This window comes from Pinus tabuliformis, chromosome 1_1, assembly GCF_031772625.1.
Source record: "Pinus tabuliformis cultivar Carrire ecotype Pingquan chromosome 1_1, CPIR1, whole genome shotgun sequence".
NCBI lineage: Eukaryota > Viridiplantae > Streptophyta > Pinopsida > Pinales > Pinaceae > Pinus > Pinus tabuliformis.
The window spans coordinates 579,136,529-579,153,892 of NC_142297.1; the positions used below are offsets into that span (position 1 = coordinate 579,136,529).

Here is a 17,364-nt window from a genome sequence, read left to right on the forward strand (position 1 = left end):
CACATTTCCAAAGCAGTGAAAGCAGAGTTGCAAGTATCTTTAACTTGATTCATTCTGATGTATGTGATCCTATGTCCCATGTTTCATTGAGTGGATATGAGTACTATGTGACATTCATTGATGACCACTCTAGGAGGACCTGGATTTACTTCCTGAAGACCAAGGATGAGGTCTTCCAGCGATTCCAAGAGTTTAAGGCTCTTGTGGAGAACCAGACAGGAAGGCAAATCAAGGTGTTGAGATCAGCCAATGGGGGTGAGTACAATTCTACGGAGATAGCCTTATAACCCTCAGCAGAATGGGGTGGAAGAGAGGAAGAATAAGACCATTGTAGGTGCAACTAGAGCGATGTTGCATGATCAGAGTTTACCTTTCTTCTTGTGGGTCGAGGCATGTAACATTGTTGTTTATTTGCAGAACAGGAGCCCACACAGAGTCTTGGGGAGAAAGACTCTTGAGGAGGTATATACTGGCAAGAAGCCAGAAGTTGGGCACATCAGGATATTTGGGTGTCTTACATATTCACACACCACTGAGGAGAAGAATACGAAGTTGGAACCCATTGCAGAGAGGGGTATCCTAGTGGGTTACAGTGAGACCAACAGAGCCTACCACATATATCTTCCTGCACAGAGGAAGATAGTCCTGAGGAGGGATGTGACATTTGAGGAGGAGAGGGCTTTGAGGAGGTCTCGAGAGGTTGATCAGGTAGAGTAGCAACCTCCTCAGCAGGGGGCCACAATACAGATTTCAAGAGCATCGGGTGGTACATTAGGATCAGGAGGTTCACCTTCTTCAGGGGTGACAAGTTCACAGAGCACAGTCTCACCTGGTGCAGGTTCATCAAGCACAGTATCTCAGAGCTCAAGATCTCCTTTGGTTATTTCAGAGTCTTCCTCACCTGGAGGAAAGGCACTAGTTGAGGATTTTCCCATACAACCACAAGAAACCACTGTAGGGAATAGGAAGCCAAGATGTTTTTGGGAGACCTTGAAGGAGGCTCAGGAGGTAGTGGGGAGACCCAAGTGGTCAATACAGGAGAGTAGAACGCTAGAGAGGTTGGGTGGCTTTGTCAAGGAGTATGCCTCTATCATGAAGAATGATGTCTCAGAGGTAGTGCCACATCCTGACGGGAAGTCCGTTGTGACTTCCTAGTGGCTCTACAAGGTCAAACATGTTGTAGATGGCAGCGTTGAGAAGTTCAAAGCTTCGTTTGTGGCACGAGGGTTCTCACGAATAGAGGGAGTTGACTATGATGAGACCTTTGCACCAGTTGCTCGTTATACAATGATATCTATAGCAACCGAGATGGGATGGAGGATTCACCAAATGGATGTGAAGACCGCCTTTCTCAATGGTGTTATACAGGAGGAGGTGTTCATTGAGCAACCTGAGGGATTTGAGGTGCATGGGAGGGAGTCTCATGTTTGTAGGCTGAAGAAAGCCTTGTATGGATTGAAGCAAGCACCGAGGGCATGGTACGAGAGGATAGATGCCTACTTGCAGCAGATGGGTTTCCAGAAGAGTGACGTAGATCTGGACCTATACTTTATTGGTAAGTGACGATCCACTCATTGTGGTACTGTATGTGGATGACTTGTTTGTTATAGGGGAGGACAGTCTCATCCAACACTGCAAGGGAGATCTTGCTTCAGAGTTTGACATGACTGATATGGGGTTGATGCATTACTTTCTGGGGTTGGAGGTTTGGCAAGATGATGGGCATGTCTTTGTGGGCCAGGGCAAGTATGCAGGAGATATCTTGAACAGATTCTGGATGGATGATTGCAGACCTATGGCTACTCCTATGATCACCAACTGGAAGAAGTTGCATAATGTTGATTCCGAGTTGGTGAACCCTGCTTTGTATCGACAGCTAATTGGGTCATTAATGTATCTGGTCAACACTAGACCAGATATTTGTTTTGCAGTCAACTCATTGAGTCAGTTTATGATGGAGGCCAGGAGAATACATTGGGTGGCTGCAAAAGATGTGTTAAGGTACTAGCATAGCACAGTGGATTATGGTTTGGACTATGTCAGATGTGATGGAGTCAGATTGATTGGTTGCACAAACTCAGATTGGGTTGGCAGTGTTAGTGACCGAAAGAGCACTTTCGGATGTTGTTTCTCATTGGGCTCGGTAGTTGTGTCATGGTTCAGCAGGAAACAGAAGTCAGTGGCATTGAGCAGCGCAGAGGCAGTGTATATGGCAGTTAGTCAAGCAAGGTGCGAGGCATTATGGCTTTGCAAGATGCTTCATGGATTATTTGGTCAGATGCTGAGACCAACTACGATTTACTATGACAATAAAAGTTGTATTAAACTCTCTGAGAATCCATTATTTCACGATCAGTCAAAGCATATAGAGATCAGATGCCACTTCATCAGGCACTGGGTTCAGCGAGGGGCAGTGAAGTTTGAGTATATATCCACTGATGAACAAGTAGCAGACATTCTCACCAAATCCTTTCCAAGAGTCAAGCATGTTTTCTTCGGAGACAGGATGGAAGTGGTGAACAACACCTTCCTCTGTAAGAGGGAGTGTTGGAAATAGTATCAAGAAGAAGTGTTACTAGGCATTTATTCCTTTTAGCCAAGTAGACACATTAATTACTTTTGTTTTGGCGATATTTATGAGTTATATTAATGCCATGTGTGGAAAAGATACTTAAAAGTGTTGTACCATGTACTTATATTAAAGTCACTTGTATTTTATAAAGTGACTTTCTGTGTAAAGTACTAAGTGTACTTTTCTAATATTAAAGTGAGTTGAAAAATCACTTTATGAGAAAAATAAAAAAAGGTACATAACTTGAAAAAGGTACTAGGAGGCTTTTAAGTAATGAGGCCAATGTGTGAAGGGGGTCAATTGGAGAGTTAATCTCAACAACACATCTTGAGATTTGGAGAATAAATCTCATCCATTGGATCCTAGGTTTAGGGATTCAATCTTTTCTAAGAGACAAAAGGAGAAAAGGGAGGCTCATTCTTCACTTCACACTTGAAAGAGCATGAGGAGAAAAGGAGAGGAAAACTTCAAGGAGAATTTGCAGCAAAGATAGGAGGCTCGAATTACAAAGAAGAGAGAGGAGCTATGGCACAAATTTCGAGGGAAAGGAGGCAGCACAGAAATCAAGGAAGAGCAGCTCAAATTTCAAGGAGAAGAGAGGCATGAAAATCGAGGAACACAGCAGCCATTTGCAGCACAAATTTTGGGGCACCTGGGCACGAAATTTGAGGGAGGTTGCTGCACTGTCCTGGCCCGAAAATTGGGGCAGAATTTTTTGGGACTACTGCAACAGGCAACGTGATTTTCGAGGAGGGTTCTAGCTGTCACCTGGCACAAATTTTGAGGCACTGCAGTCACTTACCAGCACAATTTGATACATATTTGGCATAGAAATCAAGGCAGAATTCTGGCACAAAAATCGAGGAGCTGAGCTATGGGAAAGTGTAGAAAATTTCTAGGCGTGTATTTTGTGAAAATTTGAAAATATCAATGGGCACAAATTTCCAGATTTGCATTTAATGCTTCAGCTGTTAAGGGAGATAAGTACTGTGATTTATTTATGTACTTTGACTAATTTTCTCAAGCAATAAAAGCCTCCTTTGAAGACCAGTTTTCCCCAAGAGGCTGTGGGGTTTTTCCAAGGTCACCTTGACCAAAAACTAGTGGCTCACATGCTTGAATGCTTGCCTAAATTTTGTATTAATTTCAGCTGATAGGAAAAGTGAAAAAAAGTAGAAGTACTCTTTTAATGTTTACAATTAATGCATTCTGAAATTTATATCAGCATGACAAAACATGTGGGTTGGGTCTAAATAAACACATGCAAACTTGTTAACTGGGTTAAGGGTGCAGATCATAATTTTTCTACAGATCCCACGTTGTACAAGCAGTTGATAAGTTCTTTGATGTATTTGGTCCAGTGTATTTGGTCAACAACCAAATACATGTTTTGCAATGAATACCTTGAATCAATTCATGGTGGAGTCAAGGTAGAAGCATTAGGTAGCAACAAAATATGTGCTGAAGGATTTGAGGGGCCCAATGGAGTATGGTCAGAGATATTTTGGAGAGTGAGGTGAACTTGCAAGAATATACTACTAAGATTGGGCAGGCAACGCAACAAACAAGAAGAGCACCTCAGGATGTTTTTAGTTTTCAGTGCGAAGCAAACTCCATGGCACTTAAGCTCAACAAAGGCAGAGTATGTGGCAACTAGTACAGTGAGTTGTGAGGCCATTTGGCTTCGGAAGTCACTTGCAAGTTTATTTGATCAAGAGTTGGATCTCACAGTAATCTATTGTGATAATCAAAATTGTATCAAACTCTCTGAGAATCCACTGTTCCATAACAAGTCCAAGCACATAGTAATTAGGTATCACCTCATTCCAAACAAGATTCGGCAGCGAGCAGTGAAGCTCCAATACGTACTCACAAATCAACAGGCTGCTGATATTCTGACCAAGCCCCTGCGAAAGGGGGAGTTTGAGGCATTCAGAGACAAAACTTGGATTGGTGTAAAATTCCTTCCTCGCTAAGGGGGGAGTGTTGAGAATTATAGCTCGGATAGATATTTCTGCATATGTTCAGTGTGAACATGCTAGAAGTAATTCAAGGTATTTTTTTAAAAGTTATTGTTGAAAAGTAATTCTACTTTGTAATTCACTTTAATAAAAAAGTGAAAATCTTAATTTTAGCAGTTAAGACTAAATTGTACTTAGACAAGGAGTAATCTTAAAAATAAATTCTCTGCTAAACCTATAAGACAGGGCACGATAGAGGTTATTACACACACCTGAGAAGTTGAGCAAGAGTGAGAGACAGAGAGAGCAGGAAGTCACGCAAAAAGTATTCTCAGGCAGCATGCAGCACAAAACAGTGGTCCGTACAGTTGTACAGTCGTCTGTATAGGTACTTATAGACCATACAGCCTGTCCTGACTCCTGCATGTTGTACAGCAGTTTTCTGCTATTTCTGGGTTTTCAGCAGGCTATAAAAGCTCAGTTGAGCATTTTTTGGTATCCATGCATGCTGTCTTTTGGACAGCATGTGGAGGTTTCCTTGTTAGTTTTTTCAATCGAATGAAAGTTGATTTGGACTAATTACCTGTCTGTGAAAAAGTATTTTTTTATGCTTCCACTGTATTTTCCATCCATCTGTGTGATTGATGCATGCTTAGATTTTTCATTTCTGTTACTCAGTAAATTCAAGATCTGATTTCTTTAATAAAAAAATCATACAACAGCAGCCACCTAGGGTTTGGAAAATTTACATAATAAATAATTATATCTATACATTAATACTTAACTATTACCCAATGTTGTTAAAAGCGCGAGCGGGATTAAATCGGCGCCGGGAATGAAGCGGAAAAAATCGGAAAAAGCGGGAAAAAAGCGGAAAAAAGCGGGAAAAAAGCGTTTGGTACAAAAATATTCATTTTTTTCATTTTTTTTCAATTTTTTTAATATCTAAACCATCTACAACATAAAATAAATACATTGACACATAAATATGATAAGAAAACTAATATATAAGATGTTTAATATCATTTCTAGCGCTAAAATCACACATAACATTGAATCATGTCCTGAATAGTAAGTCCCGAGTCCTGACTCCTGAGTCCCAGCTCAGCCTCAAAATATCAACAAAAAATATGATAATGTATCTCATCATGTCATAATGTCATAGACTCATATACAATAAAATGAAAGTCTAATCCTATTGATTTCCTCTGCCCCTCTTGCGAGAAAATGTCACAACTTTCTCTTTCCCTCTAGATGTAGATGCTGGTGCCTGTGCTGGTGGAAATGGCAATGGAGTCTGATGTGCTCTAGAAGCTGAAGAACTAGAAGTATGAGCTACAGGAGGTAGACCACGTCCTCTACTGGTCCTAGTGGTAGCCCGGGTAGGCGGTGTCACCTCCTCCTCCTGCTCCTCCTCCTCCCCCTCATCCTGCACTAACCAATCATCAGTAGAATCCATGAGAGGCCTCTCGGCCTCAACCCTCCATGCAACAGTGGTGTCAATCCCATCCAATGAGATGGCATCCACATCAGGTGTCCTCTCAAGTTGCCTCACCCACAATCGAAGATTGTAGTAGACATAGACCATGTCATTAAGTCGCTGGGACTCCAACCTGTACAAAGATCATGAAATAATAATTAATAAATCCAAATTTTCATTATAAATCGTGTTGCCACGGACCCCTGAGCTTTTTTACGAAAAAAGCGCGCTTTTTTCAAAAAAAGCGGCAAAAAAAATTTTAGCCGCTTTTTTCCCATAAAAAGCGCGATTAAATCGGCTTAGGGAAAAAAGCGCGCTTTTAACAACACTGCTATTACCTACAAATACATTAATAAATTTTAATAATATGAAATTAATTTATAAGGTTATCACTATAGGTAATAATTGGATGTGTTTATAATTTATTATGTTACAGCTCTTTGGAAAATGCAAACCTGGAATCTATCATATCGCAGAGCCCATCTTCACTTTTCATTTCAACAATTAACAGTCGGAACCCAACACCATGTTGCACAGCTTGTCCACACTTTACAGCAAACCCTTCCCTTGTATTTCCACGTGGCAGGGCCAGATTCCATTTCTATTATCATCCTTGATTATTTTGAATCCAATTGAAGTCTTGGAGGAATTCATATTTTATATTTCAGCCAAGTACAGCAGACTCCAGTGCCATCAGTGAGAGCAAAATGCAGTTGCCTGCGTTTGGCATCACTCTTTTGAGAGTACAGCAATTGCAGTATGATTAGAGTTGTTCTCTCCCGATGATGTGCATGTCATATGTGACACCTCATAGCAAAATAGCGAGCACTCTACACATTTTCATGACAGCAGAGCCAGAGAAATGAACTACAATGTGAATTTCAAAGTCAAACAAAAACAGATTTAGTCGGTCTACATCAAACTTAAACAAAGTCAATCCCAAATTTATTCAGGTCCATATTTGCCTTGAAAATCATCTTCAAGTCCCCCAAACTTGAATGAATTTGTTCAATTTGCTTTCAAATTCAGCGGAGTTCAAATTTTTCCTTCAAAATTCGCTGAGTCCAACGACTTAGGTTATCATGAATGCTTGCCAGTATACCTCCATTTTTATAAAATATAAACTAAATAATAAATATTCAATACTGTCTCTGGCTACCAAAAAAATCAGCATACGGTCATCATGCCAACACTGCCTTGCCATTAATAGGCTAGGTGCTACATTCATACCTAATTTACTACACAATAAGCAATTTTTTAACCATAAAAGAGGATTTACAACTATTAAGTAGCCCAAATTGCTAGAGCATCAACGAAAACAAAATTCACCTAAACTGTGCTCTCTGCCATTACCTGGAATGCAACCACAATCACAAAAGACAAAATTGCTTTAGCATCATTATGTCAAAAAATTCTGTCCCGTGAAGAATATTTTCAAAGTGTCAAATTTCAATTGGAGTAATTCCTACAAGCTCGAAGGGGCAGGAAAATTTGCATATCTCGATATTGAGGTGAATGGTAAGGTGAATAGTGGTAGCCATTGTGATTCAATCCTAGGTTTTGCCCAGAACAGTCCTCTACAAATTGAGGATGAATGAAGGACGTAATAGCCTATTGATCCCCATAGGCTACAGTCCTCAATAAAGGGGAAAACCCCAAGATATCCAATTATGGGTGAGTTTTGCGGCAGTTGGGCAAAGAAACCCAAAATTGGGGTTTGGAGTAAAATTTCCTCAATCAATTAAGAAAAAAAACCCCTCTTGGAAATCTAAGAGTATAATAGGATTGAATTCATTTTGGATCATCAAGCACGGATTAACTCATTTGTTTTTTGAGCATTAACTCTGATGCTTTTAAGACCTCTTTCTTGTTGAGAATTCAATGCTAGTAGATATTAAGATTTGATTCCTCTTACTTGATAATTACTTGTGAACTATGTTGGCCTCTTTTACTTATTTATTAGATTATCTTTCATCAAGCAATTACCAAATTGTGTATGTGTGAAGATCACAAGAACAATAGACACAAGATGTAAACGCACAGCCATGGCAAAACCCCTATAAGGGGAAAACCCAATCAAGAACTCTTCCTTCAGTAATTCAATTCAAGATGAAACACTTCCAGACTTCTTAGACCTAGACAAAGACCTCCTCCAACCACCAAGTCAGCCCTTCCTCCTTGTAGATGTCCTTTACTCAACCTTCCAAGAGATAGCTCTTCAAAGTGCAACTTCAGATCAGAATTTCAGCCCCAGCAGCAAAATTTTGGCCACCAACTTCAGAACTTCAACCTTGCAACAGAGGCAGAATTTTGGCCCCAGCTTCAGCTCAATATCTTCGCACATGTGAGAGAAAATCTTCGCACGTGTGAGAGAAAGGTAACCAAAAACTCAGTTTTCCTCTTCCCAGCTTCTCTCCCCTCTCTCCCCCTTCTCCTGCAACTTCGCACTCTTTTCCAGCTACTGCTTCTTAGAGATCGAATTTGTTGATGATGTTCTCCAAATGAAGTCGAACTGCTCAATATATAAGCTTCTTGTGAGGTCGAATTGCCCTAATCCAGGCTGACTTGTTGAAAGCAAGGCCAACTTTGTGTGGAGGTGACAAATTACCTTTTGACTTAAAAATAATTCTTTTTACATGATACAAAAGCCCAAGAAGGATCTAACAATAATGACAAAGACTAATGACTCAAGACAAAACCTAAAAGTCCTGAATGGGGACTTTGACCTAAAAAACATTGACCCAAGCATGAAACCCATGATTTAATAAGTCATTTTCTTTAATAATAAAATTTTCTTTTGACAAGTACAATTATGAAGACCGAAGCTAGTTACATTTTTCAACACTCCCTCTTAACAAGGGAGGTATTCATAATTATATTTTACACATAGATACAAGTACATGGAAGGTTTCAAAATGACATGAACTATGAAGAGTTCTAGCACACTCGGTGCTACAAACTAGGCTCCTAACTAGGGTAATCTATGTGGGTAGGACTCAGATGGACTAAAGCTTTCAGCCAGTCTAGGTACCATCAGAGTTACTAGCTAACCATCAACCCAGGGATCTAGGTGCGTATCCAAGGTCAAATCCCCAAGACCAACGCCACCCTTCATGAAATCATAGCAAATCCCAATCTAAAACATCCACCTATAGTGCTTCTTACATCAGCCTCACTACCACCCCAATTGGAATCGGTAAAACCTGTTAACTTGACTTCCTTTCCATCGTATTTTAGGCAGTGATGTATAGTGCGGCGTAGATATCTCAAAATATGCTTGGCAACTATCCAATGGTCATGACGAGGCTCCAACTAAAATTGACTAAGAACATTTACGACAAAACATATATCAAGTCTTGTATTTACCAGGTACATCAAAGAACCCACCAACTTACAATAGCTAGTAGGATCGACGAGACTAGAGTTGGAGCTTCTCAACTTCTTGAGATTAGTGATCATGGGACTAGTCATAGGTTTGGAATCCATCATACCGAATATTTGTAATATCTCGACTATGTATTTGTCTTGACCCAGATATATCTCTACAGGTTTCTGCCAGACTTCCAAACCCAAGTAATAATGCATAAGTCCCAGATCTTTCATTTCAAATTCAGCTGCCAGCATCTTCTTGCATTCTTGTATTTTGTGCTCCACACCTGTAATAAACAAATCATCCACATATAGTAGAATAATGACTAGTTCATTGTTCACCACCTTGATGTAGAGGTTTGGATCTGCAGAACTTTTGACAAACCCAATTCTTAAGAGATATGCATCCATTCTTGCATACCATGCCCTAGGAGCTTGCTTCAAGCCATATAGGGCTTTCTTGAGTCTGTAAACATGTGTGTCCTTACTATTTATCTCAAAGCCTTCTAGTTGTTCAATGTATACTTCTTCATCGATGGTTCCATTCAAAAATGTTGTTTTTATGTCCATTTGATGAATATTCCATCCCATTGTAGCAGCTAGCGAAACCAAAGATCTTATAGTAGTATATCTTGCAGTAGGTGCAAAGGTTTCTTCATAGTCTATACCTTCCTTTTGAGAAAAAACCCTTGCAACGAATCTAGCTTTGTATTTGTCAATACTTCCATCAATAGCATGTTTGATTTTGTAAATCCATTTTGAAGTGACAACTGATTTGTCACTAGGTCTAGGAACAATTTCCCAAACCCCATTCTTCATGATGTATTGATATTCTTCTTGCATTGCCTTCTTCCATTCTTGATGAGTAGCTTCTTCAAATGTAGTTGGTTCAGCTTCTATTGATTTTTTCATATATGTTGCATATCCTAAATATCTCTTTGATCTTTTGCTAAAAGTTCCTTTATTAGCTCCATGTCCTTCGGCATCTCCAAGAGTAGCTTTTAACCAATTTGGCCTCCTCCTTGTTTCGAGTATGATCACGGCTCACTTAGTCCTACTTCTTCTTGGTTTGTAGTTGTCTTATCATGATGCTCTTCTTCTTCAAATAGTGGTGTATCTTCATCATCAGAATCTATTGGAATATCCTTGGATCTTTTGTAGGCATGATTCTCATCGAATACAACATCCCTGCTTACTTCAATTTGTCTTCCTTCTTTGATGTAGATTCTATATGCTTTTGAAGAGAGACTGTAGCTAACAAAGATTCCTTTAATGCTTGTAGAATCTAATTTCTTTCACTTGTCTTTTGGAACATGGATGTATGCGAGACACCCAAAGATGCGAAGATGGTCTACACATGGCTTCTTTCCTGTAAAGGCTTCTTTAGGTGTCATATTCTCTAGGATTCTATGAGGACTTCTATTTTATATATATAATATTATCATTGTTGCTTCACCCCATAGAAACTTTGGTAGATCTTGATCAAATATCATAGTTCTTATACATTCTTCAATTGTTCTATTTTTCCTTTCTGCAACTCCATTCTGCTCGGGATTGTAGGGAACAATGAGCTCCCTCTTAATACCTGCTTCTTTACAATATGCAATTATTTCTTTTGAAGTGTATTCCCCACCATTGCCAAATCTCAGAGTTTTAATATTTCTTTCAGTTAAGGTTTCCACTTCAAATCTAAACTCCTTGAACTTTTCAAATACTTCGTCCTTTGTCTTGAGAAGGTAGAGCCATGTCTTTCTAGAGTGATCATCAATGAAGGTCACATAATAAAGATGGCCTCCAAGAGATTTGTTAGACATAGGCCCACACACATCGAAATGAATGAGGTCTAATATTTCTTTAGACCTTTTATCACTGCTTGTAAACGGCTTCCTTGTATTCTTCCCCAAAGCACATCCCTTACATACTCCTTCACAATCTTCCTTGATGTTGGGGATGCCATTTACCATTTGATTAAGAGAGAGAATGATCTTGTAGTAATATGCCCATATCTTCTATGCCATAGTTCGATAGGATTGATCTCCATGTGAACTAGGGCTTGAGGAGATGGAGTTATGACTCTATATAACCTTCCTTCACGTACTCCAATAACTTTTGCCTTATCAATGCTTGAATCCTTTCCCCAAACCAGTACTTTTCCATCTACAAAGGCAACCCTATCCCCTTTATCTTCTAAACAAGAATTTGAAAGTAAAAAAAATCAAACCTAGAACATAGAGTATATTGTTGAGATGTAGCTTTGCTCCATTTTAAAGCTTTAAAGATGTAGATCCCAGGCCCTTGACTACATAATTGTTGTTGTCTCCTAGCTCCACTGCATGAGATGATGGTTCCTTTGATAGAGTATGAAGTTGTCCACTTTCTCCCGTCATATGCCTTGATGCTCCACTATCAATGATCCATGCATTGTCATCATCAAGAGTACCTGTAAGTGCAGCCAAGAACCCTTCGCTTTTGACTTTCTTAGAGGTTGTAGATGATCCTTCCAATCCAACTTCCTGCAATTCTTATAATATTGTATCCCATCTTCAAGTAACTTTCCATAGAGGGAGTAACCTTATCTTTTAAGCCAACAAAGTGATCTCCAACCTTCTTTGACCTTTAGCTCTGATACCATGTTGAGAAATCAATGCTAGTAGATATTAGGATTGGATTCCTCTTACTTGATAACTATGTTGCACGAAACTTCAAGGAACCCAACATTTCAAGCCATACCCGTACCCGAAACTTGGCCGAAACTCGACCATCATGTAATCATCGATTAGAGTTAATATAGACGTGTTTTTCCTTCTAAATTGTCATCTATGGGTATTATTCCCTCTTTTCTTGCGAGATAATGTGTTATTCACACACACACACACACACATGTATATGACATTTTAGCTGACGTTTCGGTCGACGTTTCCATTTTTGGGAGATGACATTTCTAAATGTACCCGTTTCGGAAACTCCAAAACGTTTCAGCGTTTCATGCAACTTAGCTTAATAATTACTTGTGAATTATGTTGGCCTCTTTTACTTCTTTATTAGATTATCTTTCATCAAGCAACTACCAAATTATGTATGTGTGAAGATCACAAGAACAAGAGACACAAGATGTAGGCGCACAGCCAGGGCAAAACCCCTATAAGGGGAAAACCCAATCAAGAACTCTTCCTTCAATAATTCAATTCAAGATGAGACACTTCCAGACTTCTTAGACCTAGACAAAGACCTCCTCCAACCACCAAGTCAGCCATTCCTCCTTGTAGATGTCCTTTACTCAGCCTTCCAAGTGACAGCTCTTCAAAGTGCAGCTTCATATCAGAATTTCAACCGCAGTAGAATATTTTCAGCCCCAACTTCAAAACTTTGACCCTGCAACAGAGACAGAATTTCGGCCCCAACTTCAGCTCAATATCTTCGCATGTGTGAGAGAAAGGTAGCCCAAAAACTCGATTTTCCTCTTCCCAACTTCTCTGCTTCTCCTGCAACTGCACACTATTTTCTAGCTATTGCTTCTTAGAGATCGAACTTGTTGTTGATGCTCTCCAAATGAAGTCAAAATGCTCAATATATAGGCTTCTTGTGAGGTTGAATTGCCCTAATCCACGTCGACTTGTTGAGGGCAAGGCCGACTTGGTGTGGAGGTGACAAATTACTTTTTTGACTTAAAAATAATTCGTTTTACATGATACAAAAACCCAAGAAGGCTCTAATAATAATGACAAACTCTAATGACTCAAGACAAAACCTAGAAGTCCTCAATGGGGAATTTGACCTAGAAAATATTGGCCCAAGCATGAAACCCAAGCTTTAATAAGTCATTTTCTTTAATAATAAAATTTTCTTTTGAAGTACAATTATGAAGACCAAAGCAAGTTACATTCTTCAACATTTATCTCCTATCAATTTCAGTGGTGAAAGATTCCTCCCTAGTTGATAAACATCAATTTTATCTTGGTTTTTCATTTGTCTCTATTCTAACACAGCAAATACCACTTTTGCCTGAGATTGTCGATTAGCATCTCAAGTTTTGAAGACCAACAAGGAGGAGATCTGAAGCATTCTATTAAAATTTATGGGCAGTCAAGCCCCTTGGGCGGTTAAAGTCTGGAATCTGCAAAAGCAGCAAGAAAATTGAATAATGCGGCCAAGAAAGGCCACCCGAAGTAGAGAGATGTCTTCTTGTGCAAGCCTAGCAAAGCCCACTCTAGCCAATTAGAGGGATCCAACAAAGAAGTACAGTTAATTCTATTATAAACTAAGGGTTTTGGCACAATCCTGGGATGGTCCAGAATTCTGGAAGCAATTTGGTAACAGGTCGAGAATCTTAAAGTGGCTCTATGGTGATCCGAACCTTCTGCGACTAAGCAAGGGTTCTAAGATTGTGACCATAACAGATCGAAGGCAACTCATGAATTTTCTTTGTAATCATCCTACTCGAGCTACGAAATACTACCCACATTCAATTCTAACTGACCTGAAGCTCTTGGGGTTAGTTCCTGCGGCAAGACGGAAGGGCAGAAATTTCAAAAGCCGACACAAGCTAAGATTAGTCATGTTTACATGGAAGTTTAGAGAAGGGTTCTAGCAGAATTTGCCTAAGATTTACATTTGGGAAACAAGTCGAACGCCAATTGGGGCTTTCTACATTATCAAATTTTGACTGTCGTTGTTGCATGTAAATTAGATCATGCATATATTTGTGGGACCATCATACTATTGAATGAACTGAAGTGAGCTTCAGTAGAATTAGTTATATTTATTAGTGTGATGAATTATTGACTTTAAGTTGTGCATAGCATATGCTATTGTGAGTTGAAATTTGTTAGCTAGCCATCTTATGCTTATGAAGATGCCACTGCCATTGCACACTATTTATATGCGTTGATGCCCTAAATCAAATTGAACCCCTAGGACACAAAAAAAGGGAAAATTGCCCTAGTACATTACACTGGTACTTGTATAATTATGTGACAGGTCAACAAAAAGCATGGAGCAAATGGTTGTACCTTGTGGAGCATTGTTATGATACCACCTACCATTTATCCATTGGGATGATGCCTTTCAAAGCACTATATGGTTATGATGCACCATCCTTTGTCAACAAGATTTTTAGAGACAGCAAGGGACCTATTGCCAAAAAATGGATACAGGACAGTAGGGACATTCTCAGGGCACTCAAGGAAAACATGTAGGTTGCTCAAAATCAGCAAAAGATGTACGCAAACCAGCATCGAACAAAACGCAACTTTGAGGTAGGAGCCTCGTTTTCTTGAGATTGCAACCTTATAGACAGTCTACACGCAAGTAAAGTGGCACAGAAAAGTTGAAGCCTAGGTTTTATGGGCCTTCCAAAGTTCTCCGGAAGATTGTCGAAGTAACATATGAGTTAGATCTACCAAGGGACAGGTTCCACGTGTCGTGCCTCAAGAAGGTTGTGGGACAACAAGTCACCACCTCTATTGAATTGCCACCATTAGACGAAGAAGGACGACTAGAACCAATTCCGAAGACAATCATGGCCATGAAGAAAAGAAGCTAAGAGAAAGAGTAATTCCGAGATACCTTATCAAATGGAAGAATCCACTGGAGGGCAAGCAATTTCAGGCAACGAGGACTGTAATGTCCTCTCTAAATTGACGATGAACGAAGGACGTAATAGCCTAACAATCCTCGTAGGCTATAGTCCTCAATAAAGGGGAAAACCCCAAAATATCCAATTATGGGTGTGTTTTGGGGCAACTAGGCAAAGAAACCCAAAATTGGGGTTTGGAATAATATTTACTCAATCAATTAAGCAAAAGAGACCCCTCTAGGAAATCTATAAATATAAGAGGATTGAAATCATTTTGCATCATCAAGTGTGGATTAACTCATTTGTTTTTTTAGCATTAGCTCTGAGCGTTTTAAGACCCCTTTTCTCTCCAATCAATTTCAGTGGTAAAAGATTCCACCCTAGTTGATAAACAGAAGTTTTATCTTCGCTTTCCATTTGTCTCTATTCTGGCACAGCAAAGATCACTTATGTCTGAGATTGTCGATTAGCATCTAAAGTTTTGAAGACCAACGGGAAGGGGATCTAAAGCATTCTATTAAAATTTCTCGACAGAAGCAACAAGAAAACTAAAGTTTGAGGCCAGGAAAGGCCACCCGAAGTAGAGATATAGTATTCTGTGAAGCAGACGTCTTCCTATGCAAGCCAAGTGAAGATCACTCTAGCCAGTTTGAGGAATTCTACAAAGGATTACAGTTAATTCTATTATAAACTAAGGGTTCTGATGCAATCTTGGGATGTTCCAAAATTTTGGAAGCAATTTGGTAACAGGCTGAGAATCTTAAAGTGGCTTCATGATGATCGGAACCTTCTACTACTAAGCAAGGCTTCTGAGATCGTGATCGTGACAGATCGAAGCAAACTCACGAATTTTCGTTGCAATCATCCTACTCAAGCTACGAAATACTATCCGCAATCAATTCTAACTTACCCGAAGCTCCTGGGGTTAGTTCCCGCGACAAGACGAAAGGACATAAATTTCAACACCCAACGCATGCTAAGATTAGTCGAGTTTTCATGGAAGTTTAGCAAAAGGTTCCGACGGAATTCACGTAGGATTTACATTTTGGAAACAGGTTGAACACCAATTAGGGCTTTCTGCATTATCAAACTTTGGATTGCCGTTGTTGCAGGTAAATTAGATCGCGCGCGTATCTATGGGACCATCATACTATTGAATGAATTGAAGTGGACTTTGGAGAATTAGTTATACTTATCACAGTCGTGAATAGCATATGTTATTGTGAGTTGAAATTTGTTAGCTAGCCATCTTATGTTTGTGAAGATGCCACTGCCATTGCACATTATTTATATTTGGTGATGCCCTAAATCGAATTGAAACCCTAGGACACAAAAAAAAAGGAAAATTGCCCTAGTATATTACATTTGAAGTTCAAGCAATTGAAGTCTTTTTGAGTGGGATTATGAATAATACTTGCCAGTGTACCTAGATTTCTATAAAATATAAACTAAATAATAATATCCTAGGACACAAAATTACATATGAAGTTCAAGCAATTGAAGTCTTTTTCAGTGGGATTATGAATAATACTTGCCAGTGTACCTAGATTTCTATAAAATATAAACTAAATAATAATATTCAATATTGTCTTTGGCTCCCAGAAAAACAGGGCACAATCATTAAGCCAATACTGCCTTGCCATTATTAGGCTTACTGCTGCATTCATACCCAACTTACAACCCAATAAGCAATTTTCTTCCATTAAAGAGATTTTGCAAATATTAATAAGCCCCAAATTGCCAAACATTATAAATGACAGAATTCACCGGTGATATGTCTGCCATTACATGGATGGCAACCACAATCACAAAGCCAAAATTTCATTAGCATCAGTATGCCAAAAATGCTTCACCATTAGATAATGTCATCACCAGCTTTATTGCATTGTAAAAGATTCTATCCAACGAAGAATATTTACCAGATGTTAACTTCCAATTGGCTGGGACCATATTTCCAATATAATAATTGCATTGTAATCTTTTTCGTTGCTTCTACTCAAAACCATAGCATCAATAAATGGCATATTTGGGAGAACAACACATTTGAACACGTTTTTTCTCGGGGCCATACTTTAAGGAATTGAAGACCTTTGGGGGGGGTGTGGGTGTTACCATGAATGCTCACCAGTATTCCGCGATTTCTATAAAATATGAACTAAATAATATATATTCACTACTGTTTCTGGCTCCAACTCAGGACATAGCATTTAAGCAGTCGGATTAGCTTTTCAGTAGGGTTAGTGTAAATGCTTTCCAAAGTATCTCAGTTTCTATAAAATATAAAGTAAATTTAAAAAATTCAATACTGTCAATGGTCCTAGTCAAGCAAATCTTTTGCTGCATATGACTCCACCTATTCAAACGTGAGACGCTCTAGGGCACGTCATCTGTGGCTCTTTGTCATGTC

The 17,364-nt window shown here is 39.2% G+C and overlaps 1 protein-coding gene across 1 annotated transcript in view; it reads right to left on the minus strand.

Moving 5' to 3' along the window:
• Positions 1-17,364, minus strand: part of LOC149214570 (uncharacterized) — a 118,660-nt gene that overhangs the window by 99,884 nt on the left and 1,412 nt on the right. The gene's annotated exons all lie outside the window — the stretch shown is intronic.